The sequence below is a fragment of the Jatropha curcas genome, chromosome 10, assembly GCF_041381405.1.
Source record: "Jatropha curcas cultivar XTBG-Jc1 chromosome 10, XTBG_Jcur_1.0, whole genome shotgun sequence".
In the NCBI taxonomy this organism is placed as follows: domain Eukaryota; kingdom Viridiplantae; phylum Streptophyta; class Magnoliopsida; order Malpighiales; family Euphorbiaceae; genus Jatropha; species Jatropha curcas.
In genome coordinates this window covers 6828706-6846218 of record NC_143160.1, presented here as the reverse complement: position 1 = coordinate 6846218, position 17513 = coordinate 6828706, and the positions used below count along the sequence as shown (strand labels likewise).

Sequence of the window (17513 nt, the reverse complement as noted above, 5' to 3'; positions counted from 1 at the left end):
CTTTGAACGAGTATTAGTTAACCAAACAGAACACGATACACTTGGTCACAGAGAATTACGGATTGGATAGACAAGCTTCACGCATTAATGGACAATCTTCATTTCATGCTTTCAAAGTGGTCCTTGTTACAATCATATTTAGTGCCTCCTCGCCATGTTTGACCAGCCAAACTACCTTCCAAATTTATCCTTTTTCTCTCCAAAAAAAGGGAGCCATTATCATTTGATTTTGAAGGTTTTGGTTAATACGGTCTTTCCAGAGTATATTTTGGTAATGTCAAACTAAATATAAAATTGAATTAACAATAATATTTTAGTTGTTTGAATAGATAAATAAATGGTTAAATAAAAAAAATTATCTGGTCGTTAATTAGCTCCACAACACATCAGCTCACATTCATGTGGTAATTCTTTAGTTGTTCATCTTTATATTTAGAATGTATAAGTTGAAAAATTGTGTTATTGAGACGATCTCCTTTTTATCACAGTGTTTTATAATTAACGGACTTAAAAGCATTTAGTACAGTTTTAATGGGCTCGCACCGTCAGCAACCCCAAAGTCCGCCAAATATAAGTTTCTTTGCTCTTGAAGTTTCTTTGCTCTTGAGTTGTATCACTTGATTACAGCTAATCAGACTCTGAATGAAAGTCATAATTGACAATAAAAAATAAGGACATGGTATCGATCGACAAAATTAAAAATTTTAGCTAAATTTGAAAAAAAAAAACATTTAGACTTTTGTTTAGAGATTAAGCCTAAATAAGTTGCATCAAATTACATTAATAAAGCGGAGGGAAGCTAAAGTTTAAAGTTAGCGAGACGTAAGACAAATTTTACAGGGTAAGTGATTATAAATGGGAAAGAGTCACAATTTTTTTTTTTTTAATTAGTACACAATTAAAGAAAATAATAAAAAAAAGTTTCATACTGAAGCAGAATCTCTCTTTTACGTTACAGGTGCATTCACTATTTCTTTGCTTTGAATCTGTTTTCCCAATTGACAAATTTAGTGCAACTAAAATCTTTCTCAAATTCAACATTATTCTTGAAATTAATTTTAAAAAATGCATATTATTTTGATAAATAATTCGGAAAACAATAATTTGTATGATATTTGATAAAGAAAACCCCTCCACATGTTCCACCAACAAATTCAAGAATTTAGGTTTATGGTTTAGGGTTTACGGATTTCGATTAGAGTTGAGATTTTATAGCCTCAGTGTTTAGGGTTTATGCTTTAGGTTTACGGTTTCTGGGTTTTAAGGTTTTATTAGGGCTTAAATTTTAAGATTAAGAGTATAAGATTTAGTGTAATTTTATTATTTTTAAGGACTCGAGTTATATGTATATATATGTACCGTAATTAGAAATATTGAAGTTTATATAGTTCTTGATTAAAAATTTAAATAAAAATTAATAATTATTTCAAATAATTGGCTAAATCTTTAGGCACAAAAGTGACACAAGGTAGTATGATCGAAAAAGAAACAGGTACCTTAAATACTACTTCCCAAACTTCTTTAAAAACATGTTGGACCTCAAAATGTCTGCTACAACCATAAGCAAGCAAGCAACTTCTTAGCATGTGAACATGTCATAGAAGAACAAGCTTCTGATCTTCTCTAAGAGATTTTATATTTTTTCACAATTATAGTTCATTAATTACAAATACAGTCTCCACTATAATGAAGAATATTCAAGTCCCACAGATTAGCTAACCAAACCAATCTCCACCAATGGAGAACATAAGACTAAACAAAATCATTAGGCCTTTCTTAGTTAGGACACGCAATATGTGAAAATGCTGATTGGCCAAAAAAAATTCAACAGCTATGGCTGATAAATTGGAATATTGGAAAATTGAAGTCCAATGAAAATGAAGTGCAAATAAATTGGAATTACTAAAATGGCAAGAAGAAAAAAAAACTAAAACTCAAAGTGACTCGGAAGGTGGCGGGGTGGGATGATAATAGGGCTAGAAAGGTTGTTTCAGCATTGCGCGAATCTCATTTTGGCCATGCTCGAGAGCTGCAAAGCGCCCATCAAAGCTAGCATATTGAACCTCCAATCTATCCAATCGCTCTGAGATCTGTGCCAAATGAGGTTGAGGGGATGATGTAGAAGGACTAGCAAGTATGGGTCCTTGTTCATCGCCTCTGTCCTCTTCTCCTTCGTCTTCATCTTATCGCTCTCCCATGCTTTGCACAGGTTCCCCTTGTTCTGGAATATCTATCCTTTGGTTGTCCTTGTTCACCAAATAGTACTCTTCGCCTTGCTACTTAACCATCAACATACCCTTGAAAGTGTCCATATTAAGCATGGTCTTACCTTCAATCTGCTTAAAGGGGCTATCCTCCACCTTGAAGACTCCTAACTCAACAGCTATGGCTATGATTAACCCTCCAATGGCTATATCTCCCTTCTTACTTTTCGCTACAGAAAGCATGTGGTCACATAACCAGATTCCTACATTGACTGGCTTTAGGAGTTGAAAAGCATACAAGAAAAGAAGCTCCTGTTTGGTTACATTCCCCATACTACCCCCCCTAGCAAAGATGGTGTGAGATAATAAACGGTGCAAAATTCTAAGGGTATACGGTTGATGGATGTGGATTTTGCTCTGCTATTTGCAAATTTTTCTGCACGATAGGTACTGGCACTTCACTCACTGTATGCATTGAAATCAGGGGATGTGTCCCTCATTGAGCCCTCTATGTCCGGAAAACCAAAAATATCGTTAATCCTATTGACAGTTAGGGTGTAACCTTTCCAAACAACTAAAACGACCCTGCCTGTTGATTTGACAATAAAATGAACTCAGAAACTCGAGGGTCAGCTTAGCATAGGTTGGGTATGTCATTTTCATAAACTTATCCCATCCCATACTTTTCAATAGGTCTTCCATGAGATTGGCAAGTTTTATCTTTCCTAGATCTTCAAAATCTAGGTATCTAGAGGGAACTATTGCTCTTACAATAAGGTTATTGTACCTGGCCTCTTGTTTTTTGCTTCCGAAATCGATTCCATTGCTTCCTGGGGATGGAGGAGGAGAAGGTAAAGGATCCGGTGCTCCTTGAGGTTTTTTTTTTTGCATCGTCGGACGAGTTGTTCAGAGGAGCCCCGGGGTCTGAGATGAGGATCATGTCGTTATGGCGCTAGGTTTTTGGTTGTAGCATTGAGGGGAGTTTTGGAAGAGGAAGAAGGTCCCTGCGATGGAGGGTTGTGTTAAGGGTCATCATCTATAATATTTGAGAAATTCTGAAAATTTTTCTTCCCATCGGATCTGCTTTTTTCTGGTATATAGTCGTCACAAGTCCATACTTCTGGGATTTCTATCTCATACACCCTCATGCAATAACTGTTATCGACAGTAAGTAGAAGAATCAGTAAATTTAAGTAGCCATATAACGAAGAATTTTTAAGGGTTCTGTATTGACATATATAAGAGATGCTTTTCATTCCCATTTCTTGTTGAATACACATGCATGCAGGCATAAAAATAAAACAGAAAATAATAAATTAACAGGATCTTACACATGTTGACAAGCAATTCCACATATGTTGCAACTGATAATGAATTCTCCAAAACCAACACCACCACATATTTCACAAGCTTTCTCCTGTGAAATAAAAAATAAATAAAAAAAGAAGAAGAAGACTTTCCATATTAAAAAACAAAAGCAACGAAAATCAGTAAAAGTGGAATAGAAAATGGAGATCCATGAATGACTTTGTGAGGACAAGGTGGGAGGTCTTTTTTTTAATGGGGTCTTCACTTTTCAGTTTTTACCAGGTGGGTCTCCATTTCTGCGTATTTTGTAGTATTGTCCATTGTTTTGTTCTTTCACTTTTCACTTTCTTGGAGAGTGAGAAAAGTGGATATCAAGAAGATAAATCGATAAACTTACACGCGAAGGAGAAGAGATATATATATATATATATATATATATATATATATATAGAGAGAGAGAGAGAGAGAGAGGGAGAGAGAGAGAGAGAGAGAGAGAGAGAGGACAAGAGTTGAATCTTTGAGGACTTTCTATTGAGTTTTCAGTGAGAGATCTTAAGGAGGGTGGCTAGTGAAAGCCGAAAGGTCATCATTTCTTGATTCGGTGTTGCGGATCCTATTTTTCTTCTTCTGAGAGTTTACTTGGTAAACGTACAAGTGTAAAGCAGAGAATGGCGTGTGGTCTTGATTTCTTTTCTTTTTAATAGGTGGCATAAACCCAAGAGAAACATTAAACTAGCTAAGTCTAAGAAAGAAACGTTAATTTTATATTGTCACTGAAGAAAGATGATCCAGCATTCTTTATTTTTTTATTTTTCTTTGAATTGGTTCTTTAAAAAATTATGATTAGTTCATTATAATTTATACCTCACCCGTAAATGTCTTCCTAACTTATTATTTATTTAACTTTAAAATGAATTATTGTGGCATGAATCTAACTCATAAAGAAGAGTAAATAACTATTTTGTCCTTGGATTTGATTATAATTAAAACATTTATCCATTTTGTTATCCCTTTAATTATTTAATAAATACATTAATTAGTCATTTAAATTTAACTTCGCTAAATTATTTAATTCTCCATTCAAAAAAGTATCATCTTTTCTATTAAGTGAAGGATAAAATAATAATGTAATAGTAAATATAAGAGATTCAATAGTATCACTATATTAAATATAAGTAATTAAATAGTAAAATATTACAGAATATTTAATTTTTTATAATGATTACAGAAATTGTTTTTCTTGCATATCTCCTCTCCTCCCACCAACAGCACCATCAGCGGTTCTTGAAGAAAACCCAGGAGGAACAGCTGAAATGTTGGGTTGTTCCACTTTTACTTCACCTCTAAGTGGTTTGAACTCGCAATGGAAATCAAAGCTTTCTGCAAGATCACTTCTTACCGGGCAGCATATTCCCCATAGGAATGGTTCTAATTGAAGGTCATACACCAGATGTAAATACTTGTTCTGCATTTTTTTGTTAGCAGTTAAAAATTACAGGTAGCCAACGCTGTAAATTGAGAAGTTGCTTGTTGAAATCATTGGTGTATGAGTGCGTGCACGCGGTCACATTTGTTCAAAGAATGTGCACTGTGGCATAATAAAAAATTGTAGAGCTCACCCTGGAAATCCATGTGCAGACTTTTAGAAGGGAAAACTAACAATTCCACACCACCTACTGAACTCCTCAGAACCAGATCTTTCATTTCTACAATACCCAAGAGGCGCTCGTACTGCTATCTAGACCTACAATAGGAAAAGCTTCTCCAAGATAGCATTATGTAATGAATTATCGATCTATGACAAAGATTGAATTAAAAATATACCTCTTAAAGTTGCCAGGGAAAAAATATAGGGCAATAGTATCCGCATTTGAGTATTCATTCTGAAAAACTTCCAAACTCAGAAGAAAGCATTGTACACTGTAGCACTCCAGGCATCTGGTTCGAAAATTCAAAGGCTTTACGCTGAACTCCACCGGGAAAATGAGCCCGAAAAACATCAAAGAATTCGGCTAGAAGAAACTGAATATGGAATTTCCAAACTTCCGCTAGAAACAGAAAAGTAACTGCAGTCGAGAGAAGTAAATTCTTGGATAAAAATTCAAAAAACTGTACATTACATAAAACAAAAATCCCAAGAATAGCCTACTAGACACAAAACAAATTTCCAGAAATTTAAGAATTAGAATTAGTTTACAGAGGAAAAAAATTGTTCCTTTGAGGCGCTACACAGAATCTCCAAGGGAAAACAAGAGCTCCAGGGTCTAGTAATAATTCAAATCAAAGAGGAAATACTGAATCCCATTTTGGGAACTCCAACTAATAACTCCTGTAGCTTGGCTTCAAGGCTGTGAAAAGAAAATCGGTAACCTCTCATTTAGACTTGCAATAAAGAACAGTACATAAATGTCCAGTTTAAAGGAATGAGGAGGTTTTTTTGAGTTGGATCAGAGATATCGCTCTAGATGGAATGAAAGGTCTACAATCTATGTAGTCAGATGAATAAGGGCTTCAGTTGAGATGAATGTTCAGGCTAAATTATTTATGGATAATAAATAGTAAAAAACAATTGTCTTTGAACAATAAATGTCTGGTCTCATTTCCTCAAGAATATGTAAAAGGTAAATGAAGCAATCACTTAAATTAAGTCACATAAGAAAAATGAGAATGGAAGGAAGAAATCTGATTTTATTCTCAGATGACAAGATGTTCCGAGCAAAAGTCAGTCGTAGCATGTCTCCCCCACACCAAAAGAAAAAAAAAATCAAAAAAGAAGGAAAGAAAAAATGTCATCATACATGTAGGCCTACCTTACCTATACCTTTTTCTTTCCCCGATACTTAGAAAGATTGGATTGTTGCATTCCACAGATGAAACCCTATATTTCCTTGGTAGCCAGTATGAAATTCCAACTTAACACAATTATTGGTGACCTTTACCGAATTACCATGTACTTGCTGCTTGAACCTTTCACTTTGTTCCACATATTATTCCATTTGCAAGTGAGTGGAAAAATACATAAGATCATGAAATGCTAGGGCTACTCACCACCAAGTCGCTTTTGAAGAAGGATAATGTGGAAAATATTTCGTAACTTTGGGCAAGGTGATTGGTATATCACACATTTGAAGTCCCAAACTCTTGCAATTAATATCAGCATCAAAGCTGTCTCCTAAACTAACACCTTTCTTTAGCAATCAGAACCAGATAACTTCAGAATGATATTTCTACTGAATGCAAAAACAAGTGAAATTCAGACTAAGCCAGAGAGACTTCCTTGCCTGAATGAATAACGGGTTCAGCGTCTGTTGATGGTGAAGGGGTAAACTTGATTGCCTTCTTTATTGATGAAGATGGACTTCAGCTTTCAACGCTTTTAGCAGGCAGTAGAATCTCTACTGGCTCTTCCTTGAAGACACACTTATCCTGGTATGCCAGAGGAGTCTTTTTATCTGAAATACAAATTACAGATGCAAACACAATGTAGATAAGTGTTGGAAAAATTTACTGTACTGAAGCATAAAGGTATATATTCCTATGAGTAAATTAATTGATCCAATCTTGAGCTTGACGGCCCTTTTCTAATCAAATTAACTACAATCGACATTTGCTGCTAAATTGAAAGCCATTTAGTTTTTGGAACCTGAACTAAAGCCCTTTCATTAATTTAATTCCTTTTTTTTTTTTTCCTATTCTGTTCTTCCAAGCCTTGAAAAGAGAAGTTCCATTTAATAAAACTCAGTTTTCTCACCTTCCATTTGATATGCATGTTGCTGAGTCATTGAACTGCACTCTGCACTACAACGTCCAAGGGGCATTAATTGTTTTTTCAGTCCAATATTAGTACTTGTTTCTATCACCTGCTGAGAATGCTCGAGAGGAGGAGGTTTAAACCCAATGGCAGTCCTTGTAGAAATTATTCTGGAAATTGATTGACCAGAACTTGGACCCTGCGTGCTAGGCGAGGAATTTTCCACTTTTTGGGTTCCCGATGAAAGCTTAATTGCTTCTTCACTTGAAGAAGATGTTAGTTCCCCTTTCCCAGGAGCAGTTTCCTTTTGAAGATGTACCAAAATCCTTGAGTAATCACGAAGATTGCCAGCAGCCATAGATTGCATAGTATCATTGTGAACTATCTCGGAGTTATTTGGCGTAAGAGCCAAAGGAAAGTGTTCCTCCATGAAAGATTGTTGGGACTCTTTGTCTTTACTAGATTGGCATATTTCACATATCCAAATTTCTGGGGTACTTAAGAGAAGGACTGGCATGCAATAGCTGAATGTGAAGAGGACCAACAAAAATTTTAAGAAAGTTAGTGATCCATGCATTACAGGTACTGATTATTTAATGTATGGTTGACTACATAAAGAAAGTTACACATACACATGTTCCCGAGTTATTTTGCATTGAAAGCAAGTTACAATCATCTCCAAAAAGCCCACATCTCCACATATGTGACAAGTTTTGACCTACAAAATAGTATAACAATAATAATAAGGATTGATGATAATAATAAATGTGAAACAATTAGGTTAAATTTCCACTTCTCGGAGATATTTCTATCTTGAGAAAAAATCAATTCATTTGGCATTAACTAATGCTTATTAGTATTACAGCAGGCTGAGTAGAAAATTCTTCGTAAGCAACAGTTCCAATGGTTAAGTAGCATATATTCAAGAGTGCAAACAAAACCACAAACAGATTGAAAGATCAACAATAACATGCTATAACATTCCAAGCCGGCTGCTAAAAGCAATGATTGATAAACTGGAAATCTAGTAATAAACATCATGTGAGTAGGAAAGAAAAAAAAAAAAAAAAAAAGCAACTTAAAATATTTTAATGGTGCAAAGATTTAAGAGAACACCACATTCAATGTAGTTATTTATCAAATATTCAAATCAAAACATTCATTACATGTCACAGAACAAAAAATTAGAACTTATGCATGCCTCTCTCCTTGGCATCCTGTATGTATTTAATGGTTCAACCCATTTAGCTCCGAGTTTAAGGAAATCTTTCTTTGTCATGTATGGAATTCTTCAATGAGTATTTTTTGGGGATAAACCTTATACCAACAAAAAGCAACAGTATTTTCTTTCCATACTTCTATCAGATATACTACTGTGCATTACATTAAAATTGCAAGATGTGGTCCCTGTTTACTATAAGTGATGAAAGTAAATTGTAACTGAGGAATGCTGAATAAAATCATATACATTTGAGCAATTTCATTCACTGTCTTTCTAATAATCAAGTAGGGTGAACGACCATAATCACTAATCATTTACAAGGTCACTCAAACCATGTATTTCAGTTAATTGCTGAAACATAGCAAGATTCAGTGATAAGGTAACAACCATATCCATACACATTTTTGATTAGGCTATTATAGCATAAAGAGCACTTATAAGGATAACCTGAAACCAAACCCTCCATTGTTAGATCACTCGATGCACATAATAATAAACTATCATCTGTAAATCCTAGGTTTTTAAGAAATTAAGTCAAGATTAAAACTCGACTAATAACTAATCAAAGTTAATGACCACAAAACCACTATTTTTTTCAATACAGTAGGTAATAAAATTAAAACAAAGAATGGGGAAGAAAAGAACCAATTAAAGCTAGAGGAAAAAATAAGCACTAAAGGCTAAAAGAATAGTTAATGCTCATAATTGAAACAAAAGGGTTCCTATCAGGATCTGGGTTTTACCAGGTGGGTATTTCTTGAATCTTCCATTGTCTGTTTGTTTTATGAATATATATAACAGTGGCATGAAAAAGACAACAGAAACAATCTTTTTTCTTGCTTTCGTGGTGGGTTTCTAATGGCGGTCTAACACTTGCCAAATTGAAATGGGTCGCAAAAGAGAAAAGACTCGCAAAGACAGAGAGGGAGATACGCTTTGCATGCCTTCTTATTTTCTTTCTTAATTGGAGAAGGAATTATCTACATTCATTCGGTGTATGATCCGCACCAAATTAATTGAACCTTATATTGAATCAAATTGTGATTATTACAATATTAAACTAAACTGAATTGAGATATTTAAATTTGATTTAATTAATTTGGTGTAATTCAGGCCAATTTGTTTATATATATATTGGAGCGCATTAAATCTAATTAAAAAATTATGGAAGGCTAAATTGCTCTAATCACATCAGCATAAAAAACAACTGTCATACAAAAAAATAACTGTGGCCGACACCTCCCACTTAGTCCTCTCTATGACTCACTCTGTTGTTGATAGAATTCGAATTCGAGATTTCTCACTTGATCGATTTAGATTTTATTTAGGTTATCAAAATACACTGCCATACAAATTTTACACAATATAAATATAAATTTAAATATTAACAAATCATATAAAAAGACTTTAAAAACAAAATACAATGAAATCTATCAAACGCAAGTAAATAATAGTCTTAAAAATAAAATTAAATACTCCAACAAATCCAATTTGAAAATTATTACTTTAAACAATAGTCTATATCCAGTGCATTAAAGAATATAGGAGAAAAAATATCAAAAAAATTAAAATTACTTAATCATCAAAATGTCATCTATTTCTTGTTAAAATGATAATAGTTATAAATTAATTCAAATCCAAAAAAATAAAAAATTATTATTTAGAATAAAACTCTTCTCAGAACACAACATATAACATGAAAACAAAAATTATCAATTTTAATTTCAAAAACAACCCCTTTTTCAATCGAAAATCTCATAATTTAATGAAATTTGATGTAGATGGACAAAAAAAAAAAAGATTAAAATAAGTCGATAAATGAAAAATACAAAACAATCGTATTAGGATCTCACTATTGATCGGTTAAACAGTTTATCCATTATTATAAGTTACAATTTAAAATAAATAAGTTAAATAATTTCAGTAAAAAAGATTAAAAAAAAAAACATTACATCATCTTCAAATAAACTCTGAATTTTCTCTATAACCATGCAAAAAAATATATATATTCTATTCGAAAATTATTTTTTTTAATCATATATTTATCAAATCATAAAAAAAGAACATTAAAAAAAATACATAATTTTATCTCTCCTAAAAATATTTTAAATTATAAATAAAATAAATTCAAATATTTTAAAAATAAAACATAAAAATTATCATGTCTCATTATCATTCATATATATATATATATATATATATATATATATATATATTAAAAAAATAAAACATAGAATTTTGAAATTCTTAATAATGTTTTTATTAATTTTTCTAAGATTTCACTTTTCTTAATAATTTTCTCTCTTTTTATTATTCAATGATGATTTGCTGTTATATTTTATGAAATTTAACATTCAATTATAAAATTTAAAGAAAAATATGTCATGACTTGATCTTCAATCCCTTCACTCAACTGCAGGTCAGTATTTATATAACCACTAATAAATAATAATAATAATAAATTACTTTTCATTGCTAGGTAAGAGAAATGAAAAGAAAAAATAATCTGAATCAATAATGATATTCACTATGGCTAGTGACACTATTACTTACCCAATGCATTAAAAAAATATATATATGCACACAAATTTTGAAACCCTTAAAAGTGACTTAAAATAAATAAATATATATATATATATATATATATATGTCAATATCATAAACACTATTTTCAATATCATAACTGATAATAATTTGAGTTTATTAAACAACTTGAGTTTTTAATAATTAATAAATTATAATTTTTTATATTTTTATTAATTCATTAAAAAATATATTATTATATTATTTTAATATTATTTTTTCATAATAATAATATTATTTTAATATATTATTTTAATTGAATTTTCAATCATTGATTATTTACGATATTAACTGTTTCAAAAACAGATTATTATTTTAATTTTAAAATAAACTTCAAAATGTAACAAAAAGATAAAAATATCTATAAAAAATACTGTTCATACCTTATATATATATATATATATATATATATACCACTTTTAAAATTTTATTTTTTTCTTATTTATATCTATTTATCTATATGTTAAGTTTTTCATGAATTTAAATTAACATTCAATAACATAAGATCATATTATTTAATTAAAAAAAATCAATGCTAACTAAAGTTTGACCTTATCATTTTCAAAAAAAATTGAAGCCTATTCTTATAATTAATAATAATTTTTTCATTTTATCATCTATAATTATTTTATTAAATATGCTTGACTCTTATCTGTGTCTTATCATATTAAAATTAGTTTAAAAACTTTCATTTGGTTATAATATGAATATATTATTAATCATGTCTTAACATTATATAAATAGCTATGTAATATAAAAGAAAAATTATAATCATACCTGATACTATATAATAATAAATTAATAAATATAAACGACGAGTAACACCGAATACTGACAACGTACAAAGCATGTTAAAAAATACAATAGTACATCTAAATATGAGATTTAGTGTAAAAGTGAAGGCCATTGTCAAGGTACCTTGCTTATTAAAAACCTCGAAATTATTTTATATACATATATTATTATGTACAAGAGAAACATTAAGCTTTTGCAAGTGTTAATGTAACACTTTCTTAGAAGAGAGACTATAATATTTTAGCTTTTGCTTTTATCTTGCTTGGGAAATTTTTCTCATATTTCACTTTTCTTAATCAATTTTTTCTCTCTTTTTTATTATTCAATGATGATTTGCTCTTCAATTTTATGAATTTTAATATTCAATTATAAAATTTTAAAAAAATCAACTCATGATTCGATCTTCACCCCCTTCACTCAACTGCAAATCAATATTTATATAACCACTAATAAAAAATAATGATAAATTATTTTTTTTATTGCTAGGTAAAAGAAATGAAATAAAAAAAATAATCTGAATCAATAATGATATTCACTTTGACGAGTGACAGTATTACTTACTCAGTGCATTAAAGAAAAAAACATATGCACTCAAATTCTCGAAACCCCCAAAAGTGACCTAAAACAAAAATATAATTCTCTTTTTTTAATATCATAAATACTATTTTCTTTTAAGTCAAACAGATTTAGAATATAATAGAAAAAAATAAAAAATACTTAATCATCAAAATATCATCTATTTCTTGTTAAATTAATAATAGTCACAAATTAATTCAATAACAAAAAAATATAAAATTATTATTTAGAATAAAACTCTTCTCCGAACTCAACATATAATAAGAAAACAAAAATTATCAACTTTAATTTCAAAAACAACCCCTTTTTCAATGGAAATCCCATAATTTAATGAAATTTGATGTCGATGGACAAAAAAAAAAAAAAAAAGATTAAACCAAGTCAATAAATAAAAATTACAAAACAAATCATACTAGAATCCCAATATTGATCAGTAAATCAGTTTAGCTAAGTATTTTATTTCTCTATTATTATAAGTTACAATTTAAAATAAATAAGTTAATTAATTTCAGTTAAAAAGATAAAAAAAAGGCATTATATAATCCTCAAATAAACTCTGAATTTTTTCTATATATATATATATATATATATATATATATATATATATATATATATTCTATTTGAAATTTTATTTTTTTAGAATATATCGATCATATTATACAAACATAAAGAAAAAAAGAACATTAAAAATATATATATTTTTATCTCTCTCCTAAAAATATTTTAAATTATAATTAAAATAAATTCAAATAGTTAAAAAATAAAATACAACAATTATCATGTATCATTATCATTCATATATATATTTATTTCGAAATTCTTAATAGTGTATTTATTAATTTTTCTAATATTTCACTGTTCTTAATCATTTTTTCTCTCTTTTTTATTATTCAATGATGATTTGCTCTTATATTTTATGAATTTTAACATTCAATTATAACATTTTAAAAAAACATGTCATGACTCGATCTTCAACCCTTTCACTCAATTGCAAATTATTATTTATATAACCACTAATAAAAAATAATAATAAATTACTTTTCATTGCTAGGTAAAAGAAATGAAAAGAAAAAATAATCTGAAACAATAATGATATGCACTTTAGCTAGTAACAGTACTATTTACCTAGTGCATTAAAGAAAAATAAAATATATGTACACAAATTCTCGAAACACTCAAAAGTGACCTAAAACAAAAATATAGTTCTTTTTTTTTTTTTTCAATATCATAAACACTATTTTCTTTCAAGTTAAACAGATTTAGAATAGAAAAAAAATAATATCAAAAAATTTGATGTCGATGGACAAAAAAAAAAAAAAGATTAAACCAAGTCAATAAATAAAAATTACAAAACAAATCATACTAGAATCTCAAAATTGATCAGTTAATCAGTTTATCTAAGTATTTTATTTCTCTATTATTATAAGTTACAATTTTAAAATAAATAAGTTAATTAATTTCAGTTAAAAAGATAAATAAAAGGCATTATATAATCTTCAAATAAACTATGAATTTTCTCTATATATATATATTCTATTTGAAAATTTATTTTTTTAGAATATATCGATCATATTATACAAACATAAAGAAAAAAAGAATATTAAAAATATATATATTTTTATCTCTCCTAAAAATATTTTAAATTATAATTAAAATAAATTCAAATAGTTAAAAAATAAAATACAACAATTATCATGTATCATTATCATTCATATATATATTTATTTCGAAATTCTTAATAGTGTATTTATTAATTTTTCTAATATTTCACTGTTCTTAATCATTTTTTTCTCTTTTCTATTATTCAATGATGATTTGCTCTTATATTTTATGAATTTTAACATTCAATTATAACATTTTAAAAAAACATGTCATGACTCGATCTTCAACCCTTTCACTCAACTGCAAGTTATTATTTATATAACCACTAATAAAAAATAATAATAAATTACTTTTCAATGCTAGGTAAAAGAAATGAAAAGAAAAAATAATCTGAATCAATAATGATATTCACTTTAGCTAGTGACAGTACTACTTACCTAGTGCATTAAAGAAAAAAAAAATATATGAAAACAAATTTTCGAAACACTCAAAAGTGACCTAAAACAAAAATATAGTTCTTTTTTTTTTTCAATATCATAAACACTATTTTCTTTGAAGTTAAACAGATTTAGAATATAAAAAAAATAATATCAAAAAAATTAAAAATACTTAGTCATCTATTTCGTGTTAAACTTATAATAGATACAAATTAATTCAATAACAAAAAAAATATAAAATCATTATTTAGAATAAAACACTTCTTATAAGTCAACATATAACAAGAAAACAAAAATTACCAATTTTAATTTAAAAAACAACCCCTTTTTCAGTTAAAAATCCCAAAATTTAATAAATTTGATATCGATGGGTAAAAAAAAAAAGGATTAATGCTAAATCGATAAATGAAAATTACAAACAAATCATGCTAGAATCCAATATTGATCATTTAAATCAATTTATCTAAGTATTTTATTTATCTATTATTATAAGTTACAATTTAAAATAAATAAGTTAATTAATTTCAGTTAAAAAGATTAAAAAAAAACATTATATCATCTTCAAATAAACTCTGAATTTCTCTATAACCATACAAAAAATATATATATTCTATTTGAAAATTTATTTTTTAAAAAAATATATCTACCAAATCATACAAAAATAAAAAAAGAACATTAAAAAGGCATTTTTATCTCTCACCTAAAAATATTTTAAATTATAATTAAAATAAATTTGAATATTTAAAATATAAAATATAAAAATTATCATGTCTCATCAAATATATATATATATATATATATATATATATATATATATATATATATATATTTATTTATTTATTAAAAAAATAAAAAATAGAATTTTAAAATTCTTAATAATGTTTTTATTAATTTCTCTAATACTTCACTTTTCTTAATAATTTTTTTCTCTCTTCTTTATTATTCAATGATGATTTGCTCTTCAATTTATGACTTTTAACATTCAATTATAACATTTAAAAACAAAACAAGTCATAACTCAATCTTTAACCCCTTCCCTCAACTGCAAATCAATATTTATATAACCACTAATAAAAATAATAAAAAATTATTCTTTACTGCTAAGTAAAAGAAATGAAATGAAAAAATAATCTGAATCAATTATGATATTTACTTTGGCTAGTGACGGTATTACTTATCCGGTGCATTAAGGAAAAAAATATATACACGCAAATTCTTAAAACACCCCCAAAAGTGACCTAAAACAAAAAAAAAAAAAATTTCTTTTTTTTTATCATACGCACTATTTTATTTCAAGTCAAACAGATTTAAAATATAAAAGAAAATAATATTAAAAAAATTAAAATTACTCAATCATCAAAATGAAATATATTTCATGTAAAGTGATAATTGTTACAAATTAGTTCAATAAAAAAATAAAATTAGTATTTAAAATAAAACACTTCTCAAAACTCAACGTATAACAAGAAAACAAAAGTTATCAATTTTATTTTCAAAAACAACGTTTTTTTAACCGAAAATCCCATAATTTAATGAAATTTGATGTCGATGGACAAAAAAAAAAAAAAAAAAGAATTGAAGCTAAGTCAATAAATAAAAATTATAAAACAAATCACTTTTAGGATCCCAATATTGATCAGCTAATCAATTTATCTAATTATTTTATTTTTCTATTTTTATAAGTTACAATTTAAAATAAATAAATAAATTAATTTCAGTAAAAAAGATTAACAAAAAAAAAAAAAACATTACATCATCTTCAAATAAACTCTGAATTTTCTATATAAGCATACAATATATATATATATATATATATATATATATATATATACTCTATTTGAAAATTTATTTATTTTAATCACTTATCTATCAAATCATATAAACATAAAGAAATAAGAACATTAAAAAAATACATATTTTTATCTCTCCTAAAAATATTTTAACTTATAAATAAAATAAATTTGAATATTTAAAAAATAAAATATAAAAAATATCATGTCTCACTATCATTCATGTATATATTTATTAAAAAAAATAAAATATAGAAATTTGAAATTCTTAATAATATTTTTATTAATTTTTCTAATATTTCACTTTTCTTAATCATTTATTCTCTTTTTTATTATTCAATGATGATTTGCTCTTCAATTTTGTGATTTTTAACATTCAATTATAACATTTAAGAAAAAAAAGGTCCGACTCGATGTTCAACCTCTTCACTCATCTACAAATCGATATTTATACAACCACTAATGAAAAACAATAATAAATTATTTTTTACTGCTAAGTAAAACAAATGAAATGAAAAAATAATCTGAATCAATAATGATATCCACTTTGGCAAGTGTCGGTATGATTTACCCAATCCATTAAGGAAAAAAATATATGCACACAAATCCTTCAAACCTCCAAAAGTGTACTAAAATAAAAATATATTTTTTTTTTCAATATCATAAATACTATTTTCTTTCAAGCCAAAACAGATTTAGAATATAAAAGAAAATAATGTCTAAAAAATTAAAAATACTTAATCATCAAAATGTCATATATTTCTTGTTAAAATGATTATAATAACAGATTAATTCAAAAACAAAAAAATAAAAAATTATTATTTAAAATAAAACTCTTCTCAAAACTCAACGTATAACAAGAAAACAAAAATTATCAATTTTACTTTCGAAAACAACCCTTTTTTCAACTGAAAATCCCATAATTTAATGAAATTTAATGTCGATAGACAAAAAAAAAAAAAAAAAAAAAAAGAAAAAAGAAAAAAGAATTAAAGCCAAGTCAATAAATGAAAATTACAAAACAAATCATACAAATCATCTTCGAATGAACTCTGAATTTTCTCTATAACAATACAAAAAAAAAAAGTCTATTCGAAAAAATAAAAATTATCAATTTTAATTTCAAAAACAAGCCTTTTTTTCAATTGAAAATCCCATAATTTAATAAAATTGATGGAAAAAAAAAAAGCCAAATCAATAAATGAAAATTACAAAATAAATCATGTTAAAATTCCAATATTAATC

At 27.3% G+C, this 17513-nt stretch overlaps 1 long non-coding RNA gene and 1 other non-coding gene across 2 annotated transcripts; both read right to left on the bottom strand.

Moving 5' to 3' along the window:
- Window positions 1–1611: 1611 nt before the first annotated feature.
- LOC110010175 (uncharacterized) lies at window positions 1612–4014 on the bottom strand. The gene is made up of 2 exons (XR_002285135.3): window positions 3536–4014; window positions 1612–3359 (listed from the first exon to the last, which is right to left on the bottom strand). It is a non-coding gene; the product is annotated as an uncharacterized LOC110010175 (long non-coding RNA).
- Window positions 4015–4652: 638 nt separating this feature from the next.
- LOC105640618 (PHD finger-containing protein 1) lies at window positions 4653–10031 on the bottom strand. Its single transcript, XR_016322814.1, has 7 exons — window positions 9229–10031; window positions 7896–7981; window positions 7264–7787; window positions 6794–6964; window positions 6561–6684; window positions 5337–5560; window positions 4653–5256 (listed from the first exon to the last, which is right to left on the bottom strand). It is a non-coding gene; the product is annotated as a PHD finger-containing protein 1 (transcript).
- Window positions 10032–17513: the final 7482 nt, after the last annotated feature.